Consider the following 24,449-nt stretch of genomic DNA (forward strand, 5'->3'; position numbering starts at 1 on the left):
GGGGCTTATATGCGCTGCTACTGAGTAGATTTAATCACTGTATTCTTCCGGACTCTTTGTCCGGTCATGATTCGGTTGAATTACATACACGTAACCGTGCGCTTATAATTCCTTTTAGCATAAATACGTCCATTTATTGTCACGGTTCGTCAAAAAATCTTCCATGGTTTTTGCGGGTTGTCCCTAACTGAGCCCTCTCAAATTAAATTACCCCATGGAGGCAGCATACGAAGCGCCTTCTGAGGGTTGGGCTGCGTAACGGCCGAGGGCGTACTGTACCTTCTAGTAAACTTATTCCTTGAGTTAATCTAACTTTTTATGGAAGGGATGATTCGGATTTCAGACGTGGATGGTCCGGCGAAGGGAAACTCGCGGCGGCGACGCGACTGCTCGCGGGGTGACGTATGCTTCCATTGGCGGGAAAGTGCGTGCGAGGTGGGCGCGCGCTTCGTCGGATGGAGAAGGGGGTGGGCGGGGGCAGGGATGGCTTGTATAAAGAGAATGGGGATGTAATCGGGAGTCTTTATCACGCTGTTGAGTGGTGTCATCTATCCACGTTTTCTAAGGCGCATCTTATAACTCCCGCCCGCTGCTAGGTCTGCCGCCGTCACCGCTAGGAATCCGCTCTCACAGGTGGGTGCAACTTTTATGATTCTTTAATTTTTGCTCTTATTTCCGGATTGTTTGGGGGCAGTGGAAATTGAATCGTTCTGCGTGTTGAGCACTGGAAATTAATGCTTTATAAATTACGAAGATTTCGAGGAAGTATAGAAAGAATGATACTGTGGCGGAAGAATTGGTCGTATTTTATTCAAATTATTCATCGGATTATTTGTATCAATATGCCCTTTCCCTCTTTAGATTTCAATTCTCCATTATCAGAGTTCTAAGAGTGGGGTGGTTACTAAAACAATAATTGCCGTTTCTAGAATTAGTCTCAAAGATGATAAATCTCATTGACAATTTCCTCTTTTAAGGATAATTCAAATATTTATTGATCAAACTTTGTGAGATTTCGAAAATATTGAGAATGTTAGGAAAATGCCCTCGATTCGAGCGATTGTGCAGTTGACACACTTTATAATGTCTGGGCCAAGGAAGTGATTCTTTAAATTTTTAAACTTTACCCAAATGTCAATATTACGTTTAGAATAATGCACTTGTAAAAAGACGAAAACTGAGCTCCACGAAATTTTCTCAAAGATAAAGTTATCAAAAACGAATTAATGCAACCGTCGAAACCGATGAACGAACAATTTCTTGAATTCTGAAACTGTAATTTTCAACGTGACCGTTTTTAATGACGATAAAATATAAAGTGTCGATCATGGTTTCTTTTATCTGAGCGCATGTGTCTATATTTAAAACACAGTCTCTTGAAACAAGATAGCTTTGACATTTTTCTCCGAATGCACGCCAAAAGATAATGGTATTTTTTGCGACGTTCCTATAAAAACTGTTTAAGTGCCATCATTAATGGAAAAAAACGCTGCCTTGTCACAGCTCATTCAAGGAAGGGATATCAATTTATATTCTCAATTGGTCTTTTTAAGGTAATGACAGAATTGAAATTATTACTTTTTTATGACACACATATTGTTATCACACACGGCTTACACGGTTATATCGACAAAACATTGCATTTTAAATATCAATGATTTGTTTCAAATCAGTTTCGAATCCATTTCTCAATTTTCCACTATTCAGAGGGAAAATGGATCTTTCATTTTATTTATCAATTTTTGTGCTGGCCGTAATTTTCCTTTCTAAAAACACACTTCAATAAATGTTGGTCTTCAACCATCGTATTAAACACGCGATCACTGGAATGTCCAGCAGTAACATTTAACTGTAGTAAAATGTTGCTTTTTGTGTCTCATTTCTTTAACCAATCAGGATTAATCATCCTCAGGCACGTTTTTATTTTGATTTTGAAACATCGCAAACGAAATACGATAGACTCCCGATGATACAAACGTGGTATTCTCTGGACCTCGTCGGCATTTTCCGGGTTGATAATTTTGCAAAAGAAAAAAAAAATACTTTTTTCATGAATAAAAAACAAAAAAATAATAAAATCTGCATGGTTCCAAAAATATAAATGTGGAGATTTTCTGTTTCGTCGTGACAAGCTCGACAAAACTTTATTGACGGCAAAACTGCAAAAAGGCTTAGCTCGGCTGCAGACTTCCTGTCAGAGTTTATTTTCTGAATGAAAAAACACTCAAAAATCATTTTTAGAGAAATTCCCAGGGTTTTCTTCTCTCTGTGAAGGATATCCATAGAAAACGTCAAGCAACAGTGTTGGAGTGTTTTGTTCGTTCTCCTGTGGTAAAATAATATGATAGCGGAGATTTCGAAACACGAAAGAAAACGAGAAACGGATTTAACAATTATAAATAATTAGTTAATGCACAATGAAGAATAATTTGTGATAAATATAACTTATGGGTTATGTAATGATTAGTAAGTGTAGTTGATCAGAGTAGGCTGATTTTGGACTGTTGTTTTCTAATTTTGATCGAAAGTTTTCGGCACTTTAGAATTTTTTTTATACGTCCGCAACTTACATGAAAAAAATGATTTTTTTAAAAAAAAAAAAACAATAAATCCTTTCAAATATGTAATGTGCTCTAATCTAATTGAATATTGTTTACTCTATCTTTTATCCGAATTTTTCCGATATGCAGATTGGCCCGGTCCTATCTTTTCTTTTGCTACTTCAAGTAGCCCACAAGGGCTAATCCTTGCGCTTTGGTCCCGTCCCCCCTTCGTCCCTACCACCAGTCCCAGGCAGCCATTATTTGAGACCATCAAACTCGGGTCGCCTGGCCGGGAATCGAACCCAGGACCCACCGATTATAGGGCTAGCGCTACAACTACTACACCATAGGAGGCCGACGTATAAGCCATGTAATAATCCAGGTAATCGGGAGTTTAATTCGCGCGTTTTCGCAGCCTCAACATCCTTACGTTGAGATGCTGAGACTCTGTGCTTACAGTTTTATGACTTTCTTTGCCTTCCTGTAACTTTTTCAAAAATAATTTCCGATCACGTAGGTGCATCACAATAGAGAACTCGGGAAAAATATGCACGAAGTTAGTAAACTTACAATTTAAACACGCGCTTTTACGGAGGCATCCTTGAGTGGGCGATGTTTGCCGATCCAATTTTACCGTACGCGTGTACAGACTTTGTTCAAACAGGTCGATTCCACGCAATGTGCAGTTTAAATGGGGTGTGAGCGATAATCGCAACACAATAGGGCCTCGAACGTGTGAGCTGAAAGCATTGATAGGGAGCTCACCAGTTGAATTTCAGGAACAGCGAAGTTCAATCCGCTGGTGCACCAATGTTGAAATGAGAGCAGTGCTCATTTTTCACCTAAGATACTCGCGAAATAAGTTGTTTTAAAGCAAAAAGGTTCAATCGTTCATCGCCAAAAATAGTCAAGTCCGAAAAGAACTTTATTTATCATCATTACCGATGTATGCCAAAGGGCGGATTCCGGTGTCGCGCACCATCACCCGAGTTGATTTAAGTAAATCTTATACTTGTAAATTTCATTTCATCATAGCTAATCTCTGTTACTTATAGTCCTAATAATTCTTGTTCCTTAAATTCAATTTATCACCTTCATTGTAAGTGAAAACGTATCTGTTCCATATCAAGCGATTAAAAAAATAAAAATAAAAAAAATAAAAAAAAATCTCCATTATCATTCGATCTTTTTCATTTACTTTTCCCACCTTGTAAAACAAAATGTTTAAAATTCCTCTTGAAATAATAAACCCTCCGAGACAAATTATTGTTTTTTAAGTCATTGATTGTGAACTGGGGAATGAGCAAATAATCATTTTAAAAAATTAATCTGAAATTAATTATGACACTAGACATTTTGCTGAGCAATAATCGAGTGAGGCTTCCGTGTGGGTATGTAGTTTTACTTTTTACCAATGTAAACATAATGTTGTATTGCTCTTACACAAGGAAAAAGAAACATCGACATTAATGCGAATTGTTTTAAGCATACGAGTGCAACTCATGGTTTTCGGAAGCGGGTAATTTGGCTCTGTCAGACAATTGTATTTACTTGATTATTTTAATGGAATGGAAACAAGAGAAAAAGAGGGCTCATGGGTCGAAAATAGGATAGTTCTCAATGATATCTGTGGTTAAACTTGAAAATGATGTATCACGGTATGCGCCATCACCGCATTCCTGCTCATTATATTTTTTTATTAGAGGGCTAATATACTTAAGTTCTTCAAAATACCCGGGACATTCGCCACTTATGTAAAAACATATTTTATTCATATTTTAATAATAGACTTGTTTCCTTTTGAAAAATTAAAGCATGAGAAGCAGTTTTGAATTCTTGAAAAGGTTTTTTTCCGAATCGAAACATCGGTGTATGAGTATCACCGATTCAGCGATCGCGTGGACCCCGAACTACAAAAACGTTGGAGAATCAATTCGGAACTTTTTGAATTTCATTTAAGGTTTTCATCCGTGAAAACTCAAAATCCCAATGTGAGACGTCGATGCAGCTAGCAGTTAAGTAGAGTGTTTTAACAGATATTGATTCACACCAGCTCAGCGTGTGCCTTACAATAAACTTAGGAACAGACACCAAACTCCCATTAAAAGACGTTGTGAAGCCTTAATGAAAGCAGTTAACCTGACCCGCAGACAAGTTCTAAGTTACGCTCTTTGCTGCGAAACTCATTTTATGGAACGAGTAAGGAAAATTGTAAGACTTCGTCCGCATGGTGGTGGATGAAACCTATTGTAATTGATCAATCAGGCACTTGCGGTAAAAGAAGAAGAAATTACCCGCAGTTAATTTCAATCCCTCTGACAGGTATTAGAATTTCACTTGTATTCTTTGTTTGCTGTCCAAGCCTCTCTGCGAATGGGATTTAGCGTTTGCAACATTCGTTACTTTGATTTTAAGAAGAGTCCGCGAGACTAATTTTAATTTTTCCTGCCATTTACGTAAACATGAAGGGATGACTCTATGAAATCGACGAAAACTTCCATAAACTGTGAGCTTTTGAATGGATAGAAGCGTTTTTAGAGCAGTGCACTCTGTATAAGTACAAAAAAGTTTTATTTTTCGACAAAAATGAATTGTAACAAAAGACGCTCTCGTGGTCTTGAAAATGATGTTCATACCGTAAAAACAATTATAGCACGTAATTTTTGGCCCCTACAAATAAAAAGAAATTAAGATCCTTCTTGGTAAAGCCGCGTTCAATTCGTCTCAATTTTACCGACACCTATCTGGAGATATAATTTCAATGGTAAAACTGCAAATCCATGTTTCTTCCGGTTTGTGCGTTGTCGCATTTTTCAATCATATTTTTTTTCTAAGGAAGTAAAATGCCTATCATCATTACTGTACGAAATGTATGGAATCTTTCTTTGTTAATTCAACATTATTATTATCATTGCGCTTATTGCTACTATTCCTATTATTGTGAGAGAGCAGTATTCGATATTTTTGTTCGAGATTCCCAGAATATCATTGAAATAACAAAGAAGGATCCCAGAAATTTTGTGAAATAACGATGATTAGTCATTTTACTTCCTTAGAAAAAAAAAAAAAAAAAAAAAAAAAAAAGATCTATGCGACGCCACAAACCGGAAGAAGCATGGTTTTGCAGTTTCACCAATGAAATTATTTAATAAAAGCAGACATTTTGATACATCGCAATCGAGGTGTTTGTTCTCATATTTTCATCGTCGACTTATTTTATCCCAAAAATAGCTAAAAAATTTTGACGGAACCAATCAGTCTTCGAAATAATCGACAGTCATGCACATGGCAATACATACAGTTGTATATAACTGAATTAATATGAAAACGAATCGAGCAGTGTTTCATAGAAATTTCGTTCTTGCTTGTGTAATTTGATACATATATAAGACAAAATAGTTCTTAAATTTACTCGCAAGTATGCATCTAAGATTTTCTTCAATGGATCATATAAGGTTTACACCAGTGACCTCTCGATTTTATCCGTTTTTTAGTATCGCGCCATTACTCGCCCATAAACTTCCGCAGTCTCCTTAATTTTGTTTAGTTACCTATGTTATAGAGGATTTACCTACTATGTTTCCTTGCTCTCTCTTATCGGAGAATCAATTTTCGTTGATCGTGCATGAATAATTTAAATTATGCTTTAAAACAACCTTGAAAAATAAAATTAAAAAGTATTGAGTACACTTTGGGGTCAGTAACAAAAATTCTTTCCTCAATCAAATAAAAGCAAAAATCAGTTATCTACGCGATGTTGCTAAAGTTGAAATGCAATTAACCAATAAGTCATCTTCTCGCGTTTTTCTTTCAAGGCATTCCCTAAGAATTGCTTTATTGAAAAATAAAATCTAAGTCGAGTAATCCTAAGCTCTAATTCTCCTATACATACTTAAGTTATTGAAGTATAGAATAGGATGTCATGAAAAATTTGTCTATGTATGTATATGCTGTCCGTAAATCCTAGATCTCTCCCTTTTCCTGAACAGAATTTAAGAAGAGTGCCAGAGCCGTAACCCGCGTAATGTTCCAGAGCAGGGTTTAAATAAATATACAGGAAAAGTCCTTCAATTGGTCGTGATACCACCTGTTAAGCACGCATCGCCGATTCAGCTCCACAAGTGGCCTGACGAATAACTCGGACTCCTACGCGGAGCAGCGTCTACAGAGTTGCCTTTATTATTCTGTTTCCTTTAAAAATACATTACCGGTGCTTTGCAAATTGGCAACAACGCAGTCACAATGTGCCTCGACGAGCACGAGTGCGAGTAAATAGACACTGCATTTGAATTAAAGTTTGTCTGTTCAGGCTTGAAATTTAGTCCCTAAATAAAATCCCTTGAAATTTGGATTCCTCGGATCATGTGACAATGATGCTGATTTGTTGAGATGATGCTAGTATGAAGCTTCATGATTATTCATGTGTTGTGACCAGAGGAAAAAAACAAGCAGTTCCAACGCCAAAGCGTTGGAGGGCGCTTCTTTAACACTGCGCATGCGAGGAACGTTTTCATACGGCCAAGCGAGAGTATTGCGGACGGACGATGTATAACAAATTGCCTACGTGAAGGTGGTCCGGCAGCAACATACCCGCCGCTAGTCTCTGGAAAACAATAGAAAATAGTAGTTGCGTACGTTGCCAGCGAGCGCGCTGCGAGCGCATCTGTTTCAATTACCTAGCATCGAGTCGGGCCTCTAACTTTCTATGCTCTCTGACATAACCTTAAACCTTCAACCCAGAGCCGCAAACAGCTGACGCTTGACGATGCTGCGCCGAGAAAATGAACGAATCACAAAATAGCACAGTAATACGTCACTAAAATGAAGAGATCACGTGACTGTTCGTGATTTTTTCGAATCAATCTGAAACTACAACCTCGAATATGAGGCATTTAAGCATAACGAAGCCCCAAAATAGTTTAACCAGGTAATACGTCCGTGCGAGATTGTTATGCTTAAAAGCAAAACATTTCACGAAAACTTTTACGAATACCAGATGCAGAAAAAAATCAAATTTTCCCGGGTGTACCAGAATGGCGTCATTACCCATAAGGCAAAACGGTATGTAGTATAGTACATGTTACATCGGGGGAGTCGAACGGCTGGAAAGGGCGCATCTGGTACCCAGAAGCGCCCAAAATACCAAACCACGTATCTCGTCTGCGGTGTTTGAAAATCTCCGCTCCCATTTTTTTTTTTTTTTTTTTTTTTTTTTTTTTTTTTAAACAAATCAACATCATTCTTTGAGGTGTTTAAAGAATTTTCCCGAAATAGAGAAAGGAAATCCCGGAAGTTTTTAAGAGTAGGTAGACGTTAAGTAGTTCTCCATTAAAAAAACGAATTATGAGGTTTGTGACGCCGCAAACCGAGACACGTGCGATATGCATTATGATGAAATAAACGTGCACTATTCGTTCGATCCCTTGCAGCGCCTGAAAAAGCGCCCTTACATTTTTTAAAATAAAATTATAAAAATGCCAGGGAAATTAATAGCATTTGACGCGAATTGGAAGTTCGCTAAAGCTCAAAAAAAATTACAAAATCGAAGAAATCTAAGAGGGGTAAAGGGAGAAGGCGGTATCCCGTTTCAACTGTGAATAGAGATTACGCGAGCTTTGAAGTGACAATGCATATTTTTAATTTTTTTTCTAAATGGTTAACATTGCTTAAGACAGACTTTAGACAAAGAGTATCATTTGACGCAATCAGTCGTCGATGTTCGTTAATGCCAGCATGATTTGCCCAAATTGTTCTCAAAGCAGCAAATACACATAAAAATAACAAACCGTGAAGATTTTAGCACTAGCGGTTAAGCCAAGTAAAACGGTACCCAGAGCCAGATCAAGAGAGGCGCATTTAGAGCGAGACTGCACCAGGCGCCTTCACAACAAATGCGTTAAAATGAGAGGGAAGAAGAAAGATGAGGAAAAAGAGGTGAGAGAAATGAAGAGCAATGATGAGTTTCCCTCCATACTTTGCTAGAACCGATAGACTATGCATAGAATATGCGTTATCCATCGGGAGGTATCGTCCATTTAAGGTTCGCCTTCGATTTTTCTGTATAGGCAACAAACATATCGGAGAGCGCGACTAGTTATCTATCTATAATCGAAGAGTGCATATTTATACTGCTCCATTAGATTTGATTCGGCCGATAAGCAACGTTCTGAACCTATTGATACACATCGATCTCGTTGCCGTCTCATATGTACCTTTTTTTCCGTCGCACAGTGGCTCGAGTCAATCAGAGAGGCAGCTGTCATGAAATTTTTAACGGAAACTACAAATTTTGAAATTTATTTTGTCACACTTTAAATTTCATGGGATGCTTTTAGAGGAAAATTTTACGAGAAAACCATTGGAACTACTTTTAGAACCTCAAAGTTTTGTAAAAACGAAGTTATAAGCGTTTAAAGTTTTCAAATTTTGTCCGACCTCTCCTATTGATTCAATCAACTGTGCGTCATGCGTCTTTCTCGAAGTTCTACTCTAAATTTATCGAAAATTTAATTTATTTTAATAGCTTAGAAGGCAGTTTCGACGCTTGAGTGGTTTGAATTGCATAACCCTCTGAAATGCAGAAATGCTTATTCGAGTTTGTACCTCTACTATTTCCGATTTTCTAGTCTCGGCGTTTTATTCATCGGTCGACCTCTCAAAGTCGATCATTTCAACAATCATGCTTATGCTGAGGTAAGAAGGTAAAGTCAAATTCTGACAACCAATTCCAAAATAATGCTTTCCAAGACGAGTGACATACTACCGATCGGTGAAGTTGGGTTCATTTCAGATTCTTGGTACAAAAACCCGAGTCAAAGCATATTTTACCAAAAAGAATTTTACGACTAGACTAAAAAACAATTCTGAAGTTTTTTCACATTTGTAAGTGTGGGTTTTTAAGGCAATGAAACCTTGTTCCTGTTATTGTTTAAACCGCATCTTGGATGATATCAAGAGAAACAAAACATTTCCAATTTATTTCAAATCATTCATTTTTTCCGACTCTGTATTGGACGCATTTTAATCGAAATGAACTATGGCTATTGTGACATGAGCCCTATCATGTATGCATTATCATGGGTTTCAGGGCTCATGTTGGAATGGATTGAGATCCTTTTCATTTAAATGTGTCTTATTACATACGAGACGCATCATTATTTGAGAATATTTTACGATTGCACGTTCTTAAATCTTACTCCACCGCATTCAGTCTTTCTAATTCTTCCATGTACTTAAGTCGCGTTACACTGTTAAAAATTCCGGCGCGAAATTCACGCTTACTCAGTCGCTATTTTGACCATCTGTAACTCTGAGTGCATGGGTCCGGCGCGAAATAAGCTCGGCGCGAATTTCGCGCTCTGGCGGGAGTGAAAATCTGACAGGCAAACGTAAAACGGAACTGCCGCAGCATGGATTCGAACTCGAGTCGTGGCGATGATTGCCGAGGGCGCTATCACTTTGCCGTTCGGCGCTCATATCAGTTGGACTGCATTTTGCAATTTGGAACTATAAATTCTGGCTCATCTGAAAAAACACTTATGTGCATAGGGAAACTAATGTCACATTGGTTGTTTATAAAACGGGCCAGAATTTATAGTTCCAAACTCCAAAATGCAGTCCAGTTAATCCTGAATTCACGCTACTCGAGATACCTCAACTGGACTGCATTTTGCAACTTGGACCTATAAATTCTGGCTAATCTGAATAAACACTTATGTGCATAGGGAAACTAATGGCACATACGTTGTTTTTAAACCGGGCAGGAACTTATAGTTGCTAATTGCAAAATGCAGTCCAACTAATTCGTCCGTCATTGGTGATATTTACGCTCTGATCTATTCACTCGGAGCACGGCGCGAAATTCGCGCTGGATTTTTTTTTTCACGCCGGCCATTCACTCAGAGTAAATCAAATATTTTTAACAGTGCATACAATATCATATATCCGAAGATTTTTCGGGGACGGTAATTTGAAGGCAAACTCGTTTTTCAAGACAAATCCAGTGAGCAAAGCGAAGGTATTCTATAACCAAGGTTGCCCATGAGCAACTTGAAATGCGTTACCCCGTGCCGTCATGAAGTATGTGTGCTATGTACGTCTTTCACCGCTTTTATTATCTGTGCACCCTACACCTCCCATCATCTAGCTAACGTCGTCGCTGCATCTACGCGAGTGCCTCAGATACCGGAAACTTGAATAACCGACCGCGCTCAACTACGTTAGTGGTCTCTTAAAAACCCCGTAACATCTCCAAATCACATCATATTTATTTGAGGAGAAACTCCTACCCACCTGGTCAGCAAAATTGGACGTATTTCTGTCAAACGGAACTATGTGCATTATGACGTGAGCCTTGTTAAGCATGTATCCTTCTGGGTCTCAGGGCTCTTATCTTAATGCGCATAGTTCCGTTTGGTAGAAATACGTCCAATTAAGCCCCCTCCGTCCGAGCAAAGGAAGCAGAAAGCAAAAACCGGAATTCGGGGCTGCTTGTCTTTCTTGGACCTACTTAGATGCAACGTTAACAAATTGCACGTGATGATTTTACAAGTGCATATTAAACTCTCATACAAGGAAAGTACAGTTTCCACGTTGTCTGTTTTTCGTTATTTTAAATTCGGTTACAACCAAGTCAATCAATGGTAAGGACTAATATTTAGCAAAGGACTTAATTACTGTGCGGTGTTCAAGTTGTGCAAATCCTATCCTATACTGGAGATAATTTTGAAAGCACTCATCTTCAAAACTCTGTCATATGATATGAAAGCCTCGAGTACCTACCCTTTAAAATTATGATGTCTCATGAGCCTTTTTTTATGTTGAGGACGCTATTTCCATATCGACGGTGTAAGTCGGCAATCACATATCTCGGTTTGCGACGTCGCAGACTTCCTGTCATACTTAAATTTTTAAACGGAGAACTACTCAACGGCAATTCTTTAAAACTGCCGTGATTTTTCTTTTCTGTGCAAAGAAAATTCTGAAAATTCTTCGAGGAATGATGTCAATTTGTTCTCTTCAAAAAAAAATAAGAGGCGGTGATTTTCAGATACCGCAAACGAGATATGTGATCGCGGACTTACGCAGTCGTCATGTTAACCATGGAAGTCATTCCATTTAATTTCAGCAAAGTGTTACATTGCGACCCTAATGTGGGTCCTGGCTCATACATAAAAATTAAATATATGTAACCAAATAAATAAAAATTTGTCAACATAACCAGAGAGCGGGCGACTGCGGACAATCTTGGAGGGATTTGAAACTCGTTTGGGGGCCCTAATGCGCAGTTGATCCGAAAAAATAACGGTTGGAGGGGGTGGGGGAGGCGGAAGCGCATTAAATTCAAGCACACTGGTCATCCGCGGGGGAGGGCAGCTTAGAGGGGGAGGATGAATCAGTTGCATATTCTTTTGTTTACGTTTCCTGGAATCCCGGCTGTGGCGGAAAAGCAGGGAACGGAGGGGTAGTTGATGGCGGGAGGATGGGGGTCTTAAATACCGCGAACAGGGCCGACTCAATCGCGCATAAATATGAGCGGAGCCACAGGCTTTACGTAGGCTCCCTTCCTCAGTTCGGACAAGCTAAACTCCACGTTGCGTGTCTGTATACTCTGCCGCTCTCGGGAAAAACGTTGTATGACCGATCGGACGTCGTCAATTTTCCTCTGGAAAAATGTATATTTTTTCTAAGAGAAAATCATTCATATTTTCCTGTAAAATTTTGAGATCTTTCGGGTTAAATTGTGAATAAACTCTGTGAGGAGGTCAAAGAATAAGGTTGCATCAAACCCGAAGAAAATATAGTTTTTACTAGCACAAAATTCTGCGACGTCAAAATGTTCATAGGGTCTCCTAACACGGCAACACTTCGAGTTGGAGCTGTGGTTTCTTTTTTTCTTTTTTAAAAGTTTTTTTTTAGGTTTTTTATCCCGTTTGGATATGATGCAATCTTGCGTATAAGAGCTTCAAGAAATATAAGAATAAAATTGATTATATTTTGCAATAAGGGACCACTATATCTGGCTCTTCCATAAAAGCACATATCCGCATTGGGAAACCAACGTCCAACGGCATGTATGTTGTTTCTAAAATGGGCCAAAAATAGTGATTCCTCATTGCAAAATGTAATCAAAATTAAAAGGATTATTGAGGGTTCTAGGAAAGAATGAAGGATTGAGGGGCCTCTTCCAATCGTTTTAACATTTCAGAGATGAGACTGACGTGGTCCATACAAGTTGGGTATATCTGCCGAAAATACAGGATTATGTGCTCTTACCTAACTTGTAAGCTCCTCGTTGATTTCATGTTGAGGATAATTAATTCCAGGTTAATACCACCTGTAGATCATACAAATTACGAAGTGTTTGTGCGAGATAAGTGAGGAAATGATGAAAGATTGAAAATGGCACTGTCTCGTGAGGAATTCACACGAGGAAGGGGAATTTTATACAGTGATTAAAGTTGGGAAAATGTTTCATTACATTACCTATAGTTTCTTGAGAAATTGTTTAAGTCGCCCCCAATTGAGGGGATACTCGTAGGTAAAAGGGGGAACGGTGCGGTGGTGTCTGTGATGCAACGCTTGGCTGCTTTTTCGCCCCGACATTCCTTTCCATCCTCCCACACACCAGCTGGCCGTGACTTTTCCCACCCGGAATTTAGGAGCGCTCCAGATACGTCCCTCTTCTTAAATATACGTTTGAGGAGGTGCCTTGAGTAGTGCCCACATGCACTTGCCCTCAAAAAAAGACCCACTTTCTTTTTACGGTTCCAACAGTCGTCAAACAAAAAAACGCATCACATATAGAAGTGGAGGAGCCTTGATAAATTTTGAAGCCTATTTTCGACTAATTTACCTACGGATAAATCTGATAAAGCGTGAAGAAGTGTTGACCAAATTGTAACTGGCTAGAAAGTTGCTCGGAAGTTATACCACTTTGAGGTGAATGTGTTGTGAAGTCATGCAGTAATTTATTTAAATGTAAAGGTTGTTTATTGATACCTATTTTTTTGTAAGTTTATTTACTATCATTGGTGACAACGACATGATCTTATTAAAATGTTAGGTATACAGAAAATCAGACCGACTTTTTAATTTAATCTCACGTTTATGGGTTTGATTTTTTGAGCTGGAATCACAAAAAATGTATTTTTTTGTAAAGAAGAAACTGGTGTTGGAGTAAAAATTGATACCCAAAACATGTATAATGTATACGCTCATTTAGACGAAAAGATGGATCAATTTTTTTCTGGTTTAATTAAGAGTAGAATTCCGCCAGCTTAAGCCCTTACACCGAATTTTGCTGATGGTTCTTGTAAAAAATCTCATCATTTATATTTGAACGAATCGTTGCTCGTTTAATACGAACAATTTTCTTCCGTGGATAAATTGAATTTTAGATATTTGCTCATAAGGTCTGTCTGGCAAAACCCTTGTCACCGTCTGCCTCAACAGAGCGATGAACTGACCGTTGAACTTGAATAAACTTGACCCTCCCGATGGACGGAAGGGGTGAATGTGGGGGCAGAACATTATTTGCCAGTGCAAATACACTCTCCGAATGCCCCCTATTCACAGTGGCAGATCAAATTCGAGTCCCTCAAGGTTAGGGAAAGAACAACTGGACGTATTTCTGACAAACGGAACTATGCGCACTAAGGCATGAGCCCTGAGACCCATGAGAATATATGCATAACAGAGCACACGTCATAATGCACATAGTTCCGTTTGGTAGAAATACATCCAAGTGTCCAACTTCTTTATGCAAATACGTCGACGATAAACATGATCACTAATTGATTTTACGTGTATTTAATCTATTTCCTTATTCAAAATTCAAAATACGTAATTTTGATTAACCGTTACTTGATTCAAGCTGAAAATGAAGAAATGACATCATACCTAGAGGAGGATCATTTTTGGAAACATATCACAATTATTTCAAAACAAGTCGATCGTAAGCACACTAAAATAACATTGTTTAGTCAGAATTATGTCCATGGAAAGGGCAGGAGCAGTTTAGGGTTTAAGAGATAGGCTGTGAAGTCTAAGACTGTCAAATGAAAAGGTGGTAGGAAGCAGGCTCAATAGCGGGTGGTTGTTCATTTAACATGAGATTTTATACTAAAGATATATGAAAAAAACACGAACTTGCGATAAACACGAAATTTGAACTCTGGTTGGGACTGAGTATCCAGAATGAACGTTTGCACGTCCCTTTCCGCTCCATAATCCAAAATCTTTTATTATCGATGTTGCAAATTATTTTCAACACGTCAACAGTGTTGAAATTTGCCGGGGCGGAACCAATAGATTATGGAAAACTTGCGATGTTCTATTCGCGTCTTCATTAAAGATATCCAGTGGCGTGGCGTGCTTTACGATATATCGATTGATCTACTATTTAAACCCATGTAAACGGATCGATCATTAGGGTGTTCGTAGCGAACATCCTAATAATCGATTCTTCACCACAGCTCAAATGGGGAAATATCAATGGATCGATCATTCACGCCTCGCCACTGAAGATATCAGTTTACATAATTATTACCTGATGCGAGAATGAATCTTTCGATTTTTGTATAAAACGCGCATGCAATTATAAATATAATAATGCAATAAAAAGCTCGTGATGAACGAAAATAATTAAGGTGCGGTCTTCTCCCCTCACCGGCTGTATTTCGAATTTTTCCTCGGGCTCGTCGCTTTCATCAGAATCCCTTTAATTTGATCTACTTAGGTTCTCATTAATATTGAATCTCCTTCATTAAAAACAGCGTATCGCGAAAATTTTCCTCGGCCGTCGTCGTTATAATCACCAAATGGATAGATTTTCATAGTGCATCAAATTGTCTAGGCGGGTGAAAAGAGGGACTAAGTTGCGGAGGCTTGCCTAGCTTTTTCTAGCACGCTATATTTTGGCTTTCGTTTGATACAACTGTTCCAGCTCATGAGTGTCCAATGTTGCATCCAATCCAATGTTACTATCCAACTTGAAGGAGATCTTGCTCGGACAAGCAGAGAGGAAAAAAAGGACTAAAGCGTCTCGTTCAACAAAGTAGAACCAATTTCTATGACGGATGCAGATTTCGATCTACACAGATTTTAACGAGACACACTTCCAGGCCCGGACAGCGAATTTTTAAGACAGAAAAACTTGGTGCTGAAATCGCAGAAGTCTTTACTTTCGGATCTCGAGATTCGGTAGCCTCTTCAGTTTATTTATCCTGTTCATTCAAACTAGTGAAACAACCTTGACCCTGTAAAGCCTCGCACGATCCCTCCGGTCTACTTTGTATCAATAATCATGCCCCTCCCCTCCGTCTGACACGCGAAAGAGCGCAGCACCTCGACATTTTATTCAAATAAAAGCGCGGATTGAAACCTCAAGGGACGAGTTCAACAGCCTTTTCTTGAGACATTTCCGCTGGGCTAACCGCCGGCTTATTTCACTCGAAACTTCCGGCGGGGAACGGTCGTCCAGAGGGTGGGAATTGGGGGAAGGATTCTCACTTCTACTGTGGCGGATTTGAGTTGAAAGACTCCCCCCGTAAGGGAGCCGGGAGGGCGGTGGGGGGGGGGGTGAATGGATTTTTAGACTACTACTGTGAGATCGCGGAGTAAAGTACGCGGTAGGAGGGTTGTCAAATTGAAAAGTTGTCTTGCTTTTCATTTTGACGAAAATTAGGTTGCTCGAGGAACAAATCGATTACATTTTGCAATTAGGAACTACTTTCTCTGGCTCTTCCATAAAAGCACATATCTGCATAGGGAAACCAGTGGCATGTATGGTGTTTCTAAAATGAGCCAAAAATAGTGGTTTCTAATTGCAAAATGTAATCCAAGTATAACGTAAGATAGGTCGTGGTATTGGAAATCGTTCGAATTGCGAAAGCTATACGCTAAATCTGGGAAGTTTTCATTGAAATACTATTTTAAGACAAAAACTTTGAAGACACCGGCTGTGCGGCTTTGGATTACCTCGAGAATTATTGTAAAATTCAGTCTTTGTAAAAAAACATGCCCTTAATTTAGTTCTTTTTATACAATTTCCGGAATATTGCATTACGACGAACGAATGTTTGTTTTCCTTGCTGATAAATGAACATGTTATAATTTTTCGGTCGAATAAATGTTATTTACTTACACTTGTCTTAATTATCAAGTACAGATATAAATGTCAAAAATAAATCACCAGGGGCATTTTAATGAGCAAAATAACGCTGAAAATTAAAAATATTTATGTACATTTTTAAAAATCCTGCGCCTGAAAAAATTCTGGAAGGACGACAAAGATCCGTGAAATTTTTAAAGGATCCAAAATATATTCTCATTCCTACGAAATTTCAGATCATAATATTCAAGATAATCCCTGGTGCCTCGACTGAAAATGGTTCTCCATGAAGTAAAAGTTGCGACCATTACTCTTTCAAACGCTCAAAAGGGATCGCAACAAGACTATTGGTCAGACACCGGCAACCGGCCTGATTGCCAGCATTTGGACCAGTACAAGAAGGAGTATCGTCCAATCACAGGTCTATTCTTGCGTATCTTACTGCGATTCTTTACCTGACCACTGAAATTATGAGTAGACACACTTTAAAAGTTGTTCATTTTAAGGACGTTCTCGCGCTCGAACGGAAAAGATGACAATAAAAAAACAAGCGGGAAAGTTCTAATACTGTCGTATTAGAAAAGCGCTCAGGTGTTAGTAAATGTATTTAATGAAGAAAGGACGTATAAACTCCGTCGACTTGGCTGGGAAATGGAAATAAAACATCAGCTGATAGCAAACAAAGGTTACCAAGGAAACCGTAAACGCGTATTTTTGTTTCCCGAAAATGAGTTCACCGTTGAGCTCATCAGGCGCGTTTTTTTTAGGCTTCATTTAAGTTTAACGATCAATTTCGATAAGAATTACTCTACCGCTAAGAAATGTTCTTATAGACAAACGATCGAAACTACCTGCGCATTACGTTAAAAGCATAAAATACAGTTTTCACAGCTTTATTTATTTTAAAAATGGACCCCCCCCCCCCCCAAAAAAAAAAGCCTACACATCGATGAGCTGGTGCGCCATTTAAACGCATCAGCACTAGTATACTAGTACTCAGAGGCAAGTCGAAATCAAAAAGCGCTGCCTATCGGCTGAGCGCTTAATAAATAAGAGCCTTAAGCACCTATATTGCAACTTCCTAGTTTTTCCAGGCGGTTTCTTAGTTTCAAAAACTACGCGTAAAAAAAATTAAAAAAAAGGCGGGAGGAGACTGAAATCACGACGCTGAATCTGCGATCAAACACGGAAAGAGTCGGAGATGGCAAGACTTTTGCCGGGCTATTAATCCACTCTATCAAATGCCCCGGTGTTCCCAGTCCCTGTCCCTGGGCAAGGGTATCGCTTTCTCGAGCGAGGAGCCCGGCCCCGGTCGCGAATCCCTTCATCCTCTCATTAAGCGGGCCCACGTTCAGCGCGCTGTTGCAGATTTTACAATAAAACTCTATGTTTCCACATTGTTACATGAGGAAACACGTTGGGCTCCTCCATAGGCCTTGTCTCCACGAGCCGTTTCACGAGATTTGTCCCAGGGAAAAATCCCACTTACGAAGTTGGGAAAAATATTGAGTTAATCAATATTTTTCCCAGTACCAAGTATGGTACTTGTACCCCTAGGACCCACTGAGAGAAGAAGAAGAAGTGAAAACGAATTGTGCGATATTTTATTCATTACTACATTGTTAATGTTTGTTTAGTTAAAATAATGTGTCTAATTGTCAATTGAGCGCAATTATTATTTTAATCCCGGTTAAATACTCGACTTTAACTAATTTATCTTCCCGCGCACACTAGTCGCAGGACTGTATGAGCCCCGTCCCGTGGAGACGGTAACTGGGAAAAATCCCAGAAGTTTCATTCCTGCGATTCGAGCTTGGGACAAATCCCATGAAAACGTCCCGTGAAGACAAGGCCATAGAATAGTCCGGTAAAATATCTTCCGTTACGACCCTCAACCTGACCTCAAAAGACGCTCTTTTGTGATACTCGAAGCATTCGGAGCCGTTTTTGAAGCTGTTTCCAAAAAAACTCCGCAATCTCGGGACGAGGACTCGTATTGATAGTGTAAGTACCGAACCATTGAATCTTGATTTACGGCGTTCACAACTATCGATGGTGAGAAACAAAACACTAAGAAGTGACCCGAATTGTATATAACAAGGTGGAGAAATGGCGCTGGTTCCACACAATTTCACGAGGAAAACAAAGCCGAGAGGTTCCAAAAATTAAAATTAGAGTAAAAAAAAATGTTATCATTTTTTTAACTAGTACAAAACTGGGGGGGGGGGGGGAGAGTGTTAAGCGTTGGTGTAAGTAACGTAACGTGTATCTCGGTTTCGGTACTCCACGACATCTCTTGGTCGAAAAAAAATCACGATCCGCTGTATTCCTCTCAATAAGACAACTTAATTACACTAATTTACTGCAAATTTTTTTTCTTTTACTTATTTATTCATCGTTACGACTTGCGACTTTTTCATTACATATTTTCATATCGTTATTAGCTCCGCCGTACGGCTCACGAGCAAATTAATTGTCTCAGATGTAGAAGAGTGAAGATCGCTACCTGACGCGCTATTTTTGCATCACTAGCCCGTATCGTAGAATCACGGCTGAGCGGTTTATTAAATCGTCTACCTTGACAATTTGCGCCGATGAGACTCGTCCAAGAGTTCGTGACGGCTTAATGAAAGTAGCTTCCAAATGAAAAAAGTCTCATTTTCTCGACATCCACTCTCTTGACTCAGTCAACTGCACTCTTAGGTCTTTGCTGTCCAGGTTGCTCGTTTTAGAGAAGCATGGAAAGCAGATCCACCATGTAGTGTTTTCAGTTCTCCCTGTAGTGTAAGTCAAATCTCATTTGGCGCGGAAGTTGATTAAGCTAAATTTGGGATGTAGATCCAGACCTTTACGTTAAAAGCATCGAAAGCTAGTTGCCGTGCATTAGCTAACTGAGCCATCATTTAAACTGTATCAAAAGTCGTGACCCCTGCCCTCTGAACCTCCGAGCAAGGGCTTTACACACCTGAGTTAGGTCTGAGGATACAAATATTTTGATAAGTAGTCTTGTTTCTATCCAAACGGTCGAACCATACACTTTTTAGTCCCAGAGGCTAAGTCTGTTTGCCCTCATTAAAGAGCTCGACATAATAACCACCCTAACCTGTCGAAATACGTGAAGTCACATTCTTGAAGGTTGACTTAGGCGCCCACGTCTTTTTAAGGCTCAAAATGTAGTGATGAACACAAGAAACTGTTCAACATTACCCACATGTATGAAAAAGTTGCCTAGGGCTCTTTTATAGTGCATGCTGATTCCAATGGCAACTTACATTAATCAATAGCCAAAGCTGAGAATCTCCGGTTGCGCGACGTTGCCAATTCTCGCTCATGTTCAACTTCTTTGACCGGAGACTAACCGGCAGTTGCTCTTAAGGTGATTCGATGGACGCCATATTTTGTGTCAGAACGGCATGCGATATATCGCATCAATTGGTCCCATATTTTCAGCTACTCGTCATTTTTCTCCTATTTTGAGATCGCACTTCTGTTGTCAGGAGTCTAAAGCACTCACTTACCAATTTTAACAAAGAAATTCAACGTAATAAAGGCGTGGTTTTTTCAGAGAGAAAACATCGCATTCGATACTGATATCGAAACCGCACTCGAATGCGATATTTTCTCTCTGAAAAAACCACGCCTTTATTACGTTGAATTTCTTTGTTAAAATTGGTAAGTGAGTGCTTTAGACTCCTGACAACAAAATTGCGATCTCAAAATAGGAGAAAAATGACGAGTAGCTGAAAATATGGAACCAATTGATGCGATATATCGCATGCCGTTCTGACACAAAATATGGCGTCCATCGAATCACCTTAAAGTTGTTCAAGAATTCTCTTCATTCATTCACACATGTGCACATAAAATTTCGAGGAGATACCTATTCATTTCGTTTTTTTAAATCATGAGAAATGGAACGTGATTGGAGCTTTTGAAACATTCAATAGCGGTAAGCACTTTCATCGAGATGTTATGAAGTTCTTTCAGTAATAGAGCGTTTCATTTTCTCCTCTTGTATGAGTTTTTTCGGCAGGAAATAGCGTGGCGTGCTTCGCGACAGACCGATTGATCTGCCATTTAAACCTATGGATAAGGATCGATCAACAGGGTGTTCGCAACAAACATATTGATAATAATCGATTCTTCACTGCAGCTTCAATGAGGAAATATCGATAATCGATCATCCATGCCTCGCTAATGGCATTAAGTACCGTGATCTCGTTGCGTTGTCCGAGGTATAGGCACTTCTTCAGATTCATCAAACTGAATCCATGGCCCATTCACCGTCGTTAGATATTAATTTTTGTAAGTGCCGGCCGTCTGCGAATCTCGAATTATGACCATAGGTTTAATTGCCACAAAATAAGCCTCTGACGACACAAGATGGCTGTCAGGTCTGATCCCTGATAGTTAGGGGAGGGTGGGAAACCTAAACAGCCGATAAAAACTTAAAGAAACATGTTGCGTTATTTTTCTGTTTTTTTTTGGGGGGGGGGGGGGGGGTGAAAATTGTATTTTATGGGAATAAAACAACGCTCCTGTAAAACTCCTCAATCACCATTTCGTTGGTAGTGTTCCAAGATCTCCGTTCCCATTTAATTTGTTTGAAAGAGAGAAAAACCACATCATTCCTTGAAGTTTCCACAGGATTTCCTTCGCACCGAAGAAAAATCACATAATTTTTGAAACATTGACGTTGAGTTTGTTTTCAATTCGACAAACAAAATATGACAGGACGTTTACAACGTCGCAAACCGAGATTCGTAGTTTTGAAGTTTTACCATCGATCGTGTAACTGAGTAGGTGCCTGTTTTCTAGCTTACGACATCAGAATGCGCCAATTCGTACAGAGGCGCATTCAGTACGCAGTACCTTTTTATTCCATTTTTTCTATTAGATTTTCAACGTAAAACCGAGGATATATTGAAAAGACCGTCAGAGCTGATTGATGAATTTGAAGAGAAGCTTGGCTGTTGAAGGAAACCCTGCGACACAAAATCGAAAAATACGAGTATACATCATTTGCAACTCAAGTGACGTGAAAATATTCTCGCTTCACTTTTGTTAAAAGAGGCTGTGACGTTATCAAACACATGATATGTCGGGTTGGTTTTTAGCATCTCGGTCTGAACTTTGAACAAAGAGAATTGCAATATAATGAAATGAGCTATTTTCACGGTGGAATAAGTGAAAATAAGGAGAAAATTTGCACGGAAATGCCAAAATATGGCCTTGTTTTATGCATTTTGTTTGATCCTCACGGCATAACAAACCCAGAGTAAATTTTTTGGATACCACGAGTGCACGGCAAAAAGTGCAGCAAAGGTCAAACGCGGGATGGAGACGTAATTTGACATGTCATCGTTAGTTTAATTAACCACTTATAGCTCTATTGCGGACGTCATCAATTTATGGGTACGCAAAATGAAATTGAATTATAGTTTAATTTAAAATAAAGAGGACATGCAGTACGGTTTGCCTGTAGTTTTTCTCATTTCTTTCATCGAATAAAGAGAGGCATCCAAATTCAGTTAGAAGGAGAAAAAAGGATCTTCCAGAGTTGATGTGGGCTAAATAAATTGGACAATTATAATGTTATGATACCAGCTCGTATCATGAATTCAAAAAGCGCCCATTTTATTTGATTCTGCCTCAAAGAGCCAGTTCTTGAACGAGATAAATGAGCGCTTAATATAAATTGCACGATGCCAAACTTCATTTGACTACAAGGAGAGAAACTGGTAAAAATGCCTTGTTTTATTAATCGTCTTCATTTCTACTTCCACTTGTGCGGGAGATATTCGTTTCAGGCAGAGTTATTTTAGGTGTATCGTAAAATGAAATATTATTTCGAAATGTATTGGTTTATCAGTTATAAGGGTGGTTAAACTTAAGATCTGAAAGGATCATACTCTCAATAAGTAAGAATGGTAGAGAGCGTGGCATATCAGCCATTGGAGTATATTTTTCGCATCACTGACGCTCTGTGACGGAAATTTAGTCACCCGCAAAATGGATAGGCCTGCTGAGGCACGGCGCGCCGCGCCGTGAGGGTTGCAAAAAAGGGGATATATCATTACCAGGGTAGGTGTGGCATGCACATATATCGTTAGCTAGGCATCCTAATTTATTCGGACGCTCAAATTTCTTCGATTTTTCTCTCGACGCCCTCGAATCTTTTCCTTCTCCCGCGAAGTCTCGTGGGTCTCCGTTCGTTACCTAACATTGCTGCCGTGATATAGATTTTACTGGATATTCAAAACAGATCGCGTTTTATTTCCGTATTTTTTTTTTCATAAAAGAAGACTAATCTAAAGTTGTCTTAAAACTGTTTTCCGTTATTCTAAATTATTCCCACAAAATTTCACGGAGATATTTTCGTTAGTCCTCTGTTAAAAAAATAAGTATAATCGGACCGCGTTAAACGGATAGGAACCAAGCCACATCAGCTATTGCCAAATTAAAGCGGGCAATTAAATGTTTTACATGGAAACGGTGGTGCGGATTTTTGTGCAAATTTCAGTGAATTTCTTCCATAATACAAAGCAAATTTCTTACAATTTTCAAAGGAATCTGCATAGACGTTCTCTCGTAAAAAATTTAATTTCCCTGTTAAATTGTGCAAAAGCTGATGTGGCTTAGTTCCTTTCTGTTTAACGCGGTCCAATTGGAGATTCTTAAACGTTGTGATGAAGTTATACGCTTTTTCATCTTTAGCCGTTGATTTTCTGGTGCGTGCAGTGAGACCAGTGGCTCTGCTGGGTTAAGATTGGATGGACAAGTAGTGAACTAACTGTTCTGCAAAGCGTAGGGTATCACAAAAAACGAAGGCGCTCCAAGCTGGTAACTTATTTTGAAGTCTTTCGTCGATGGAAATATCATTGCTTCGATGCGAATTATCTCGATTTGCCAACGCACCCGCGAACCGTTTACAGGTTGCCGGCGATAGTTACTACCTTGCGATCGATACATTATTTTCTGTAATATTCAGTTCGATAATTGAGTGTAAAACATACAGACAAAGAGATAATCGATAAGAAACCAGACACTGATCGCAGAGGCAACTGGGTAAGAATTGTTTTTATCCGCAATACTTTTATTCGGAAATCACGGGGAATCGTTTGACGGGTCTAGAGTGTGAGAATCTCAATTTACAGGTGGAAAAATCGCAAGTCCCTCCCACCCAGAGAGAAAGTGTAGTATGTGACCTTGAGACACAGATAACAAGTTTGAAAAAATGACGACATCAAAAGAGTTAAAAGGATGCGCAGAAAAGCCACGAGGGGTTTAAACCCGCTTTCCCACGCATGGCCTTTTCACACGTATGCCCTAAAGCTCTCCGGAGTCGCATATGCTCTTGTGGGTGCTTTAAAATATAATTTCGTGCGAAGGACTTACACTTCCGTGCGAAGGAAGAACACCGCATGAACATTCGAGAGTTGCCCAATTTCCTTCGATAAAATGTCCATTTTTAAGGAAACCTATGAATATTTTCCCTTGAAATTTTCAGGACTTTTCGGTGAAATCGCGAGCAAAATTATCTGACAAATTTGAGGGAAAATACTCATAAGTTTACCGGGACATCCGTATTTTATCAAAGGAAATTTGGCAACGCCTGAAAGTTCATACGGCGTTCTTCCTTAGTAAGGCAGCATATAGTACATAACATGAGTTAGGGCCAAATACCTCCGCAATTCCTTTGAGTTACGTTTAAAAAGCGACAAAGTCAAATATTTGAAAGATGATGATAAAATAATAATAAAAATAAAGAACAAAAAATAAAATAACAAACA

At 39.1% G+C, this 24,449-nt stretch overlaps 1 protein-coding gene across 3 annotated transcripts in view; it reads left to right on the top strand.

Annotated features, from left to right (window-relative positions):
• The first annotated feature begins 508 nt into the window (after positions 1-508).
• The window catches only part of Ms (neuropeptide receptor myosuppressin), a 123,165-nt gene continuing 99,224 nt past the window's right edge, over positions 509-24,449 (top strand). For 2 of the 3 annotated variants that reach the window (XM_019053048.2, XM_019053053.2), the window contains exon 1: positions 509-633. The gene's annotated coding sequence lies outside the window, so the exon portion shown is untranslated. The remainder of the gene's footprint in view (positions 634-24,449) is intronic. The other variant, XM_019053051.2, reaches the window with a different exon arrangement.

This window comes from Bemisia tabaci, chromosome 4 (genome assembly GCF_918797505.1).
Source record: "Bemisia tabaci chromosome 4, PGI_BMITA_v3".
Classification (NCBI taxonomy): Eukaryota; Metazoa; Arthropoda; class Insecta; order Hemiptera; family Aleyrodidae; genus Bemisia; species Bemisia tabaci.